This window comes from Furipterus horrens, unplaced genomic scaffold (assembly GCF_987537825.1).
Source record: "Furipterus horrens unplaced genomic scaffold, mFurHor1.1.pri manual_scaffold_3, whole genome shotgun sequence".
Lineage (NCBI taxonomy): Eukaryota > Metazoa > Chordata > Mammalia > Chiroptera > Furipteridae > Furipterus > Furipterus horrens.
Window position 1 is genome coordinate 167,860,972 of NW_028327173.1, and position 13,227 is coordinate 167,874,198.

Consider the following 13,227-nt stretch of genomic DNA (forward strand, 5'->3'; position numbering starts at 1 on the left):
ATACTCTGGTTTCTCTTCAGATCGTATAAATCTTTCGCCTTTTACTAAAGATTTCCGTGGAGAGGGACAATTCTGAGTTTTAACCTAATTTTTTGAGGCCTTGTTTCGGCAAGGCTGATAATGCTGTTTAAAAAAAAGTTGCTCATGAATATTTATTGGTTGGAAGCGTGTATGTTTTCGTGCTGGTTGTAGTTACAGCTTTAAACTCACTTGCACATTAAAAGCGTATAAGAAGGAAGTCTTTCGGGTTCCCATATATTTTGCTAATAGTAAATACTGTATCGTTTGTTTATTTTTTCACTGCAGTACTACCAATTGAAAAAAGGGGATTTTTAAGCTTTTCAAAAACCGTAAGCAAAAGGGGAAGCCAGCGAGCTTGATTGTAGTATAATTTAAAGTATTATTTCAACAAGTAATCAATGTAAAAGATTATGAAAATGTTTCACTTTATTTTTTCATACCAAATCTTTCAAATCCAGTGTATATTTTACATTTAGCACATTTCAAGCCCTCGACAGGCACTTGTGACTAATACCATCAGACAGCACAATTCTGTAGTATTACAACGTATGAACAGACTACAGTTTATAGATCCATTCTCCCTTCATGGAGAATTCCCCACACCTCACCCCACCCCCAGATTATGGTTATTAGAATGATGTTACTCATGGTGAGCAAGTGCAAATACTCTGTAAAGTGTGGAATGGAATCACTGCATCTAGGGCAGATAGGTATAATAATTGTCCGCGAAATTAACACTTCCACCAATTTCTTCTATGTATTCCCATTGCTTCTTATCCTTACTGGCCCTTAGTATGCTGACTTTAATTTTTGTTCATCTGGTAGATATGAAATGATGTGTTACAGTGGCTTTATTTATTTATTCGTTCATTTATTTACTTATTTTTTTGAGGGGAGTGAGTGAACATAGCGCCCCACTAGCACAAATTGTGTCGAGTTTCCCACATTTGAGGAAATCACAAGGGTCATCCAGAGTGCATTGGATAAGCCTCACCCTGGGAAAACCAACTGCGTGATCATGGTATCTCCTCTGCCAGGTGAGTATTTACAGTGGTTTTAATGTACATTTTTCTAATTACTACTAATGAGGCTCATCTTTTCAAAGTTTTTGGGGCCATTCTTGGTTTCTCTTTTGTGAAATACCTATACATGTCTTTTGCCTATTTTTTCTTAGATTGCACATTTTTTTCTTAGTGACTACAAGAGTTTTGTACACAGCCTCTAGACTCCAGACTTCAAATAGTAATTCTTTGTTGATTATATAGCCCTTCTCCCACTTTGGGGGAACACAAACATTCAGTCTGTTGCAAAACCCAGCTTGATCATATTATATTTTAAAAATCGTTGGACTCAATTTGCTAATATTATGATTAAACGTTTATATTTAAATTCTTTAGTGGAATTGACCTATAAAAACATTATTTTACAGTACTGTCCTTGTTTTATTATCAAGGATATAAAACTCATAAAATGACCCGGAAAGTATTTCCTCTGCAGTTTTAAATTTTATTGCCGTATTGGCACATGGTTCTTAACGTTCTTTATCATTTAGGGCTCTGCTGTACCTTTGTGTCCACTTTTTTCATTCCCAATATTGTTTATTTCTTCTCTTTTTTTGATCTCATAAATCTTGTCGAGGTTGTCAATTTTATTAGTTTTCTTTCTTTTTTTGATATTACTTATTTTTTAGAGAGAGGGGAAGGGATAGGGAAAGAGAGGGAGAGAAATATCGACGTGTGGTTGCCTCTTACGCTCCCCAAACAGGGGACCTGGCCCACAACCCAGGCATGTGCCCTGACTGGGAGTGGAACTGGCGACCCTTTGATTTGCTGGCCAGCACTCAATTTGTTACGGAAACAGGGGAGTCCAAAAATCCCCAGAGTTTCCGGATGGGTGATGGGGAAAATGAAGCAGCTTTCAGAATGCTTCCACATGCCTGAGGCTGGTGGCTAGTGTCTTTTTTATGCAAAATGGCTTTAATGCATCCAAAGCCTCAGGTGGATGGGAGGGGTCTTGGACCAGGGGATGGTATGGAAAAGGCACACCCAGCCTATGTAAGGTTCTGTGAATGGTCAGAACTGTTTGCAACACCCACTTCGTCACAGGACGCAGTCAGGGATACATAAGCAGCTGCGGACATTTTAGCTCTCTCTCGCTCTTGCTCTTGCTCTCACTCTCGCTCTCGCGCTCTCTCTCTCACTCTCACCCCCACTCTCACCCCCTCCATGCGGCTTGGTGAAGGGGCCTTCTCCATGCAGAATAAAGAAGCTAAGTTCTCCATGTGGCTTGGAGAAGGGGTCTCCAGGCTGCTTTAAGAGGCTCTCGCCATGCGGTTTTGAGGAGAGGAGATCCATGCGGTTTGCAGGAAGAAGGCAGTTTGCAAGGAGGCTGAGAATCCAGGCGGTTCTGCACTGAGAGCTGGAGGGCACCACAGCACAGAAAGGACCTCCCCAATCAGAAGAGTGATTGGCAGCTGCTGGTAAAACTGAGCTGTGTTTGGAAAGTAGGGAAACTGTTTCTCTAACTTTTCTAAAGCTAGCCTGCTTTGGTAGTGGGGAGGCAAGGATATGTGTTTATGGGTGTTTTAAAGAACATAAGACTTAACAGAAATCCGCAAATAACTAAATCTATATAACTGTTAACTGAGAAGGAAAACTCTGACTCCAAAAAACCTCCGCTGCCTTGCGGCATACCTCTTCAGGGGAAAGGCTAAGGGAGTAAACCCCAACAGAAAATCCGGAGCCGGAGTCCCTAAGGCGGTTTGACGTTGTAGTCAACACCGGCAACTCCTGCGGCGCACCTGAAGCCAAGCTGTATTGACTCCGTCTTTCCCTTGGACCCTTCAGCTGCGAAGAGAGGGGGGGTCTGCTGCATGGGCAACAGCAGACCCTCCATATCACCCTGCCCAGGCTCTGTAGCTTCAGCTTCACTGGAGAGGACACTCCAGTGTCATCGTAAGATGTCGATTCAACACGGGAGGAGACAGATACCGTGTCACTCCCGAGTCGGACTGCACAACCATTCTCGGCGGTGCAGATAGACTCTTAAGAAGCTACACCATTGTCTCTCGAGACGGACGGCTGCCAACGATAACACCCAGCTTCCCAGGTTCTGCTGGATGTTATCCCTATGCCTGCATTGGAGCTTTCCTGCCAGACTAGATGCTCCACCCAACAGCCTCCGTGTATCTTTCCTGGAGCCCCTGGCCAAGGCCAGGGAAATAACAGTAGTAAGTCTTAGGAAATGTGGAAGTGTAAGAGAGCAAGGGGTCCCCAAAGTCCCCACAGCTCTAGATTTCAGGCTTGGGGAAAGGAGATAGTACAGCTTTTAAGGTACTTTGCCTATCTATGGCAAGTTGGTAACTAGATAATACCTGTGCTACAGCCCAGGGCAAAAAGGCAGATCATAGACTTAAGATACTAGCCTTTCCTGAAGGGAAGCTATGCTGCCCCCAGATAAAAGGGCAGAAGATAGGCTTAAGACACTTTTTATAACAATGACTATGGTGCCCTGGGTCAGAATTTAAAATAAGGGCAGGCAGATATAGGAGGAAATTCCTACAAGCCCTTCTGGGTGACCCAGAGTGTCCACCCCTTCCCCCTATCCCTTTCTCCCTTTCCCCTTCCCCCTTTCTCCAAGGGGCCCCTTGAGATGGACCGGGAGTTTTCTGCTTACCTCTAATCCCTTTCCCTCTCTTCCCTCAATAAACCTGGTATAAAAAAAAATAATAAAATAAAGTAAAATAAAATAAAATAAGGGCAGGCAGCCATAAGAGGAGAGAAGCCAAGCAGTCTGAAAGGGGCTAGACAGTCTGAAAGGGTGTAGATGGGAGTTGGCTAGGTCTGGTGTATAGGAACAGAGCCATGATATAGCAGCTAGGCAGCTTTGTAGGAGAACTGGTCCTCCATAGGACCAGTGTGGGTGGAGTGAATGTAGAAGAGATGAGGAGTTGCCATGAGGAAGGAGCCAGAAGGGGATTCAGCCATGCTGCCTGTAGTGAAGGAGCAGCTATGCAGTTTGTAGTAAAGCTGTGTAAGAGAACCCTTGGACTTCCCTGATTGAAACAGAACCCACGGGCTATTTAGTTAGGGGCCCGATTGCCTGCCGCCAGAATTATAACTCTCAATACCAGAGTTTGGTGAAAAGAAAAAGAATTGTTTATTTACACATAGTTCTGCCTCCCCCTCCCAGACCTGGCCAGTCTTAGGAAAGTCAGAAACACCGTTTCCCTACTTCCTAGGCACAGTTCAGATTTACCAGTAGCTGTCAATCACTCAATTCTGATTGAGATCCTTTCTGTTCTGTGGTGTCCCCTCCAGCTCTCAATGCAGAACCGCCTGGATTCTCCGCCTCCTTGTAAATTGCCTTCTTCCTGTAAACTGCGTGGATCTCCTCTCCTCAGAACCGCAAGGCGAGAGCTTCTTTTTTAAGCAGCCTGGAGACCCCTTCTCCAAGCCACATGGGGGAGCCCATGAGAGCCAGAGCCAGAGCAAGAGAGCCCCAGAGTGCCAGCTAAAAATGTCTGCAGCTGCTTATCTCTCCCTCACTGTGTCCTCTCACGCAGTGGGTGTTGCAAGCAGTTCTGACCATTCACAGAACCTTACATAGGCTCTGTCTGCTTCTTCCGTACCATCCCACAGTCCAAGATCCCTCCCATCTTCCTAAGCCTTGGAAGTAAAGCGGATCTTTGTGCAACAATGTTTCCAGCCACTAGCCCCAGGCATGCAAGGGCATCCTGAAAGCTGCTTCCTTTTCCCTATCTCCCAACCGCAAACTCTGGGGTTTGTTTTTGGACTCCCCTGTTTCTGTAACAGCTGGTATGCGATGAGAAGGAAGAAACGGCCATGTAGTTTGTAGTCAGGATCTGGCCATAGGGCCTGGACTAGTAAGAAAGCCAGCATGCTGTTGCTTTGATCATGCCAGGTCCAGCTGACTCTGAAGTCACCAAAGACTCTGCCTTGCAGTCCCAGACTCTATCTGGACTCTTGGAACTCAGGACATATGGAAAGGACACTCTCTTAGGAGTTGTGCCTTTCCTGGATTTCACCATGATCCAGTGTAACATGGCACATGCTTTCCTGGAGTATTATTTGAAGGCTGATGACAATGTACCCCAGATCCTGAAGGAGAGAGCTGACAGATAAGGAATGGGGACCTATTGGGCTTGGTTTTGGCTTATAGCCTTTTGGGAAGCAAGGGAAGTGCTGGGTCTCATGGAAGAACAGGGCTCTGAATTGAAGTGCTCCCAGCCCTTGCAGGTTGGAATATTGTATATAAAGACCTGTTTTTCTCTAAACTAATTGTTATGTCATACACCCAGGTGCCATGTGAACAAGCCTTGCTTTGCTTGATAACAGTGTGACCTCCAGAAAGGCAGAGGACCTCCAATCAGTGACAGCACTTCACTTTGGGTGTCTTCTGGGGATGAAGGGACACTTCCTATAAGGGACAAAGAAGCCAGTGACACTCAAACCAGTAGGAGATAATTAACAGATGAATAATGGAAAAGGGGCCAGGAAATGACATTCCGCAGCTGCTCACACATATCTCTGGGATCAAAAGGAGGAAGATTGTCATCACCAAACACAGAGGAATGGGAATGTAACAGAACCCTTGGGCTGCTTCGATTGAAACAGAACCCACGGGCTGTTTAGTTAGGGGCCCAATTGCCCGCCGCCAGAACTACAACTCTGAATACCAGAGTTTGGTGAAAAGAAAAAGAATTGTTTATTTACACATAGTCCTGTCTCCCCCTCCCAGACCTGGCCAGTCTTAGTAAAGTCAGAAACACTGTTTCCCTACTTCCTAGGCACAGTTCAGCTTTACCAGTAGCTGCCAGTCACTCAGTTCTGATTGGGGAGGTCCTTTCTGTGCTGTGGTGCCCTCCAGCTCTCAATGCAGAACTGCCTGGATTCTCAGCCTCCTTGTAAACTGCCTTCTTCCTGCAAACCGCATGGATCTCCTCTCCTTCTCAAAGCAGTCTGGCAAGAGCCTCTTCTTAAAGCAGCCTGGAGATCCCTTCTCCAAGCCAGATGGAGGGAGCCCACAAGAGCCAGAGAGAGCTTGAGAGAGAGCGCCTCTTAGAGCCAGAGCCAGCCCAAAATGTCCACAGCTCCTTCTCTTCCTCCCTGCCTCCTCTCTCTCCCTCACTGTGTCCTCTCACGCAGTCGGTGTTGCAAACCGTCCTGACCATTCACAGAACCCTACATAAGCTCTGTCTGCTCCCTCGGTACCAGCCCACAGTCCAAGATCCCTCCCATCTTCCTGAGTCTTAGAAGTAAAGCGGATCTTTGCAACAATGTTTCCAGCCACTCGCTCCAGGCATGCAAGGGCATCCTGAAAGCTGCTTCCTGCTCCCTATCTCCCAGCTGCAAACTCTGGGGTTTGTTTTTGGACTCCCGTTTCTGTAACAGGAAGATGCAGCTAGATAATTTTGCAAATAAGTTGGAGATAGACCTATAACTAGATTACCCTTAGTTAATCACTCCCTTAGTTAAGTAGTTAATTGTGTTAGATTGTGAACCTGGAAGGAGAGAGGAGGGGGAGCTAATTGCATTAGTATAAAACCAGTTTGCCTTGTCTACTTCGGGCGTGCATGCCTTTGGCTGGCTGTGCCCAGCTCTGCAGACCCATGAATAAACAAACGCCTTACTTTGCTGCTAAAGTCCTGTGTCCCGGTGTTTTATTGTGAGCATTTCTCACACTCCTTTGTGCTCAGCCTGCTGCAGGGCCAAAAAGGCAGCCCCAGGCAAGCACATTGTTTCCTCAGGGCCCAAACTCACAGCTGGGACCCACTGCGCCCAGCCTGTTACAGAACCCCTGGGCTGCTCCAATTGAAAAGAAACCCACGGGCTCTTTAGTTAGGGGCTCGATTGCCCGCCGCCAGAATTCCGTCGGTAGCCGTCCGTCTCGAGAGACGATGGTGTAGCTTCTTAAGAGTCTATCTGCACCGCCGAGAATGGTTGTGCAGTCCGACTCGGGAGTGACACGGTATCTGTCTCCTCCCGTGCCGAATCGACATCTTGCGATGACGCTGGAGTGTCCTCTCCAGTGAAGCTGAAGCTACAGAGCCTCGAGAGACGATGGTGTAGCTTCTTAAGAGTCTATCTGCACCGCCGAGAATGGCTGTGCAGTCCGACTCGGGAGTGACACGGTATCTGTCTCCTCCCGTGTTGAATCGACATCTTGCGATGACGCTGGAGTGTCCTCTCCAGTGAAGCTGAAGCTACAGAGCCTGGGCAGGGTGATATGGAGGGTCTGCTGTTGCCCATGCAGCAGACCCCCCCTCTCTTCGCAGCTGAAGGGTCCAAGGGAAAGACGGAGTCAATACAGCTTGGCTTCAGGTGCGCCGCAGGAGTTGCCCGTATTGACTACAACGTCAAACCGCCTTAGGGACTCCGGCTCCGGATTTTCTGTCGGGGTTTACTCCCTTAGCCTTTCCCCTGAAGAGGTATGCCGCAAGGCAGCGGAGTTTTTTTGGAATCAGAGTTTTCCTTCTCCGCCAGAATTATAACTCTCAATACCAGAGTTTAGCAAAAAGAAAAAGAATTGTTTATTTAACAGTTATATAGATTTAGATTATTTGCGGATTTCTGCTGTTAAGTCTTATGTTTTTTAAAACACCCATAAACACACATCCTTGCCAACCTCCTACCAAACCTGGCCAGTCTTAGGAAAGTCAGAAACGCCATTTCCCTACTTTCCAAACACAGTTCAGCTTTACCAGCAGCTGCCAATCACTCTTCTGATTGGGGAGGTCCCTTCTGTTCTGTGGTGCCCTCCAGCTCTCAATGCAGAACCGCCTGGATTTTCCGCCTCCTTGTAAACTGCCTTCTTCCTGCAAAACGCGTGGATCTCCTTTCCTCAAAATCACGTGGCGAGAGCCTCTTAAAGCAGCCTGGAGACCCCTCCTCCAAGCCACATGGAGGGAGCACACGAGAGCGAGAGAGCTAAAATGTCCGCAGCTGCTTATATATCCCTGACTGCGTCCTCTGACGCAGTGGGTGTTGCAAACAGTTCTGACCATTCATAGACACTTACGTAGGCTCTGTCTGCTTTTTCCATATCATCCCCTGGTTCAAGACCCCTCCCATCTACCTGAGGCCTTAGAAGCATCCAAACCAGCCTCAGGCATGTGGAGGCATTCTGAAAGCTGCTTCCTTCCTCCCATCCCACAGCTGCAAACTCTGGGGATTTTTGGACTCCCCTGTTTCTATACAAGCTCTCCCTGGGAACCCACACCAGCACGTGCCATCCACTTCTCCTTTCAGAGCTACCCCTCAAAAGATCCTTTCCCATCCAGCCTTTCCAATGGCAGCCCCAGGATGGTCTCCAGAATACATAGTAATTTCAATGATACCCCCTTTACAGAACAATTGGGTTGTTGTTGGAGGGAGCCTCTTTCCTGTCATGGAAAAGCCTCTTCATCTCCTCAAAGATAATTTACCTCCTGAGGTGATACAGAGGACTCTGACCTTTTTTGTTTTGATGAAGGGACCAAAAACCACTCAAGTTCAGTCTCTCCCAGGCTCCTGTTATACTGTCAGCCTGCATTCATCTGTTCCAAAAATATTTCCAAGACTTTCATCAAAGATACCATTTATTATTTTTTCTCCTGAACCCCACCTATTGAAAGTTTTGTCCACTGCATTTATCAAATAAGAACTTATTCATTTTCCATTTGTAATTAAACAAAAGCATATCTGACCACCAACTAAAGTCCAGCATGAGGAGACCAGAATATGCTCCCAGAGCAGGTATAATGCTCGCCCCAAGTGGAAAGAGTGGTGACGAAGGGCCCAGCGCGGACATAGTGAAGTAGCTCCTGACTCCCAGACACCTTCTCTAGCGTTGAGTGTTCTCATTCCCAGCCTGGATGAGTTCCATCATTTGCAGACTGTGGAGCAGACACAAGTCCGGGCAGTGGGATTGTGGCAAGAATGTGAAACTGGCGCGGGGGATGTGGATTCTCATCCCAGCTGTTTCTGACTGGCTGGGTGATCTCTTCCAGGCATGAGTACCCTCTCCAGGGCTTGAGCTCCCTCCTGTCAGGGGAAGGTCTGAGTTAGATAATCTCCAAATTTCCTTCCAGGCTCTGACATTTTTTGATGCTAAGCTCTGGGCACAGGGGAATAGAGATAAGAGCAGGAGGAAGACAAACAGCACTGCCTGTGATCAGAATGCTCTGCCTTCAGGTACACAGCTGATCCCATCAGGCCCACTCACTGTGGGGATGAAAGGCTCAGCAAGGCCAAAGTAGGGCTGCATGGTCACGCCAAGATGGCCAGGCTGGACACGCTGGCACACACCCTCACCCACATGCACAAGCACATACACATGACACATCCACGCATACATGCACTCACACATGCATACACAGACACATTCATCCCAAGTGCCGTAGGCTACGCAGCACCACAGAGTGTGTGGACCTGCCCATTTCTCTGCCCTGTAACCAGCTATCATTTCTTGGGATCTGTGAGGCTGGGGTATGGGGCCTTCTGCTGGGCCAGATGAGCCGGCATCTCTGGGTGGGCTGACTCCATGGGACTGCAGCCTGCCTTTCCAGAGCAGACAGCAGGCATGGAATGCAGGCTTTCTCTGCAAACGTGCTGCTCTAGGTCTTCACTGCTGGTTCCCATTCGCTCATATTTCATGAGTCTTAACCCTTCTCCACTATCTGCCACAGGGTAATGGAGGCAGGCAGAAAAGGGGCTCTTGTTGCTAACTGGGGTGAGGGAAGGGGCAGCAGGAGTGAGAAGGGTGGATGGATGGACAGCAAGCAGATGGTAGGAGCTGACTTGGTATTGACCTTCCCAGGGGAGAATTCCAGCATTCACATCTGTATCCCTGGCATTAACCACAGAGGCTGGCACCTCCTGGGTTCAAGAAATGTTTCTTGAAAGGATGAATGGACGTCTGACTAGGTGAGGGAGATAAGGAAATAAGACACGAGGGAGGCAGGTGGGGAAGAGGAGATGAATAAACAGAGTGAGGGGGGACAAGCCTAAGGGAGCTTTTCTCTCGATATCTTAATTAAAACAGGGTTGGACTGACACTGTAGAGGCAGGTTAAGGGCATTAAATTGTGGACATGGCATTACTTTTCCTTCCTCGTTCCTCTTGAGGTAGAATCTGTCCCTGTTATGCTGTAAGCCTGGTGACCTCTCTTTGAGCCTTACTTTTCCCATCTCTAAGGTGGGCCTTCCTGTCCCAAAGAGTCATCAAGAACTTCAAATGAAATAACAGAATAAGAATAGTGCTTTAGAAAACAAATAGATGTGCCTAGCTGATTAATGTTTCTCTCCCTTTCTTCCTCCCTTGCCCTCTCTCTAAAATAAAAAATAAAACATAAAATAAAATAAAAACAAATATATGTGCCCAATGATGAGCGTGGAATGCCCACATCAAAGCTTGAAAGGCAGTGTTGTACCGTGCTACCACTCAGGCTCTGGAGGCATAGGTCCTAGATCTGATCCCAATTTTTCCACTGTGTAACCCTGAGCAAGTTACCAAACTTCTCTGTGCCTCAATTACTTCATCTGTGAAGCAGACATCATGATAATTATATCTATCTCATAGGTTTAGTGTTAAATGTGTGAACACGGGTTCTTGGTCCCTAGTCTGTGCTGTATAAGGGAAGCTATCAAATCATTTCTAAATTAGTTAAGATTGTTGGAATGGAACTAGCTGTCTACTAATGAACAGAGCTCTTGGATCCTCTCTTTGGTCCTCAGAGCAGCCTTGGAAGAAGCAGAAGCTTCCTTGCAAGACCAAAACAGTCCTGGTCCTCTCATAGGCTGCTGGCGGAGAATAGGGATACATAGTCACCTACTGGGATCACTCCGGGGGCTGGTTAGACCCACAACACACATGCCCCAGAGTTCAGCAAATCCTCTGGTCTCTACTCAGCAGAAACACATGCAGATATGAGCACAGGAAGCCAGTGCAAGGATGCCCGTTGTAGCACTGGAAATTGGAAACACTTTGGAAATATAAATAGCATTATTTAGTATACCGTGTATGTGATTTAGGTGCATATGGAAGTCTATAACTACAGAAAAAAAGGCCTGGAAGAACATCATTAGCTGATAACAATTACCGGGAGAACAGGCTGGACTTGGAGTGGTTGTGAGGGGAAATAATGTAACATTTTACTTTCTTGTTTTTAAACAAGAAGAATGTTTTTGTGTATTGCTTGTTTAACTTAAATTAATACAAAAAACATTTTAAGACATAGAATTACTTGAAGTAGAACCACATTCACCCTGAGGGAAGAGGGGTTTAGGCAACAATGAGAGAAAATCCAGAATAGACTGGAGGTGGGGTTGGAAGAGGCCCAGAGAGCATGCTTCTCCCATTACTAAGGCTCCAGCACACCCATGCAGAATCAGGTGAAGGAGGGGCCATAAGCCAACAGGGAGGGAAATGGGCAGAAAGAATACTCAGGACTCTGGTGTATAACATCTAATGTAATTCATCCTCCTGTGCCTCTTCCAGGCTATTCAGCAAAGACTTAAACAGCTTTTCAGTTTGTTTTTGGATGTTGAGTTTTCTTTCAAATGTGAAACTGAGATTGATTACAAGGCAGACTGGTTTTCTTTGAGTTACAACTTGTTTGGCAAATATTTATAGAGAACCTTCTATGGTGGGCACCGGGCTGGGCCCTGGACGAACTGGGGTAGCAGGAGCCTCTACTAGATGGAGACAAACCACTAAGGGTTGTAGAAGCAGAGAGGAGAGAAATACAGGAAATAGATTTTGTCTGAGAGTCTCGAAGGTGACTCATGGAGGCTCAAACCTAGTGAGAAGAAACAGGAACGTGCATCTCGGGCTGTGTTGGGTGGGTTTCCTCCCAAGGCTTTAGGTTGCAATCGTTGGGGTTGGAAGAGGCCCAAAGAGCATGCTTCTCCCGTTACTAAGGCTCCAGCACACCCATGCAGAACCAGTCACACTCCTTCCCTCCACACCAGAGGCCTCCAGGAGGGCAGAGAACAAGCTGAAAATCCCTGACACAAACAGTTGGCATCATGGGCCTCCAGATGTAATGCCCTAAAATGTGAACTGTTTATGGCAAAAATATGGTCTGACTCTCTAGTCAGGAGGACACATGAGACAAATCCACACTGTGCGTCACTCTGTAGGGCAAATGACCTTGTCCCTTCAGAACTGTCAATGTCAGGAAAAAAAAGAGAAGGCTGAGCTGTTCTGGAACAGGGGAGAATAAGGAGTCATGGCAACCAAGGCAGTGGGTGACTCCTGGTTGGATCCTGAATGGGGGAAAATGGCTGAGATGAACATTGTGGGACAATTGGGGTCATTGGGTTATGGACTATCTATTATATAATAGTTTTGAATCATTCTTTTTTCTTTTTTCTTTTTTTAATTTTGTGTGGTTGCCTCTCACTTGCGCCCCCAACTGGGGACCTGACGTGCAACCTAGTCATGTGCCCTGCCTGGGAATCGAACCAGCGACACTTGACTCGCAGGCCGACGCTCAATCCACTGAGCCACAGCAGCCAGGGCTCATTATTTTTTCTTTTGATGATGGAAATAAAAAGAACATTTGCAATGTTGTTTCCCTGGGATAAGAGGAGGCAGGGAAAAGAATCCATTGTTTAACAAGGAAAACCGAAGCTTAGGTTCCAGGCCTGGCGTAACACTTCCTACTGTGATAACTGGAATCATTTTGTTACCACTCAGCGCCTGTTTCATCACCCAGGAAAGTGGGACGAACGAAGACAGTGTTCACCTCCCGCAGCTGTTGAGGGCTGACTGAGCACCCACCAGAGAAGCCAAGACCAGCGGGTTATCTTACTTCAGCCAGCAAGGAAGGCTTAACAGGACTGGCCATGCCGGCCGCACCCGCAGAGTCAGCTGCTCTGGGCGCCTGGTCCGCACGTGGGAGGCGAACTTGGCGGGGTGTGTGTGTAGCGGGGGTGGGGGTGGGGGTGGGGTGTGGTGTGGTGGTGGTGTCCCTTTCTTCCCTCCTCCTACCCCCACCCCACCCCATTTCCCAGCCAGCCCCCACAGTAGGTGCTCCCAACAAGACTTCTCCACAGCAGGGTACTCAGATCCTCTTTGTTGGTTTCTAGCAAATTAAAATTTATCTCTGAGGGAGGAAATGAGGGGTCGGAAGAGGGGGCGTTACTTCTTCTTAATGGGCCCTGATGAAGGAAATGAATGCAGGGAAGGGATCAGAAATCCG

General features: G+C 47.2%; 2 non-coding genes across 2 annotated transcripts; one reads left to right on the top strand and one right to left on the bottom strand.

The window, feature by feature from the left end:
• Positions 1-116, top strand: LOC150016649 (U5 spliceosomal RNA). Its single transcript, XR_016510236.1, has one exon. It is a non-coding gene; the product is annotated as a U5 spliceosomal RNA (small nuclear RNA).
• A 794-nt stretch (positions 117-910) lies between these two features.
• On the bottom strand, positions 911-1,066 carry LOC150016650 (U1 spliceosomal RNA). The gene has a single exon (XR_016510107.1). It is a non-coding gene; the product is annotated as a U1 spliceosomal RNA (small nuclear RNA).
• Between the last annotated feature and the right edge of the window lie 12,161 nt (positions 1,067-13,227).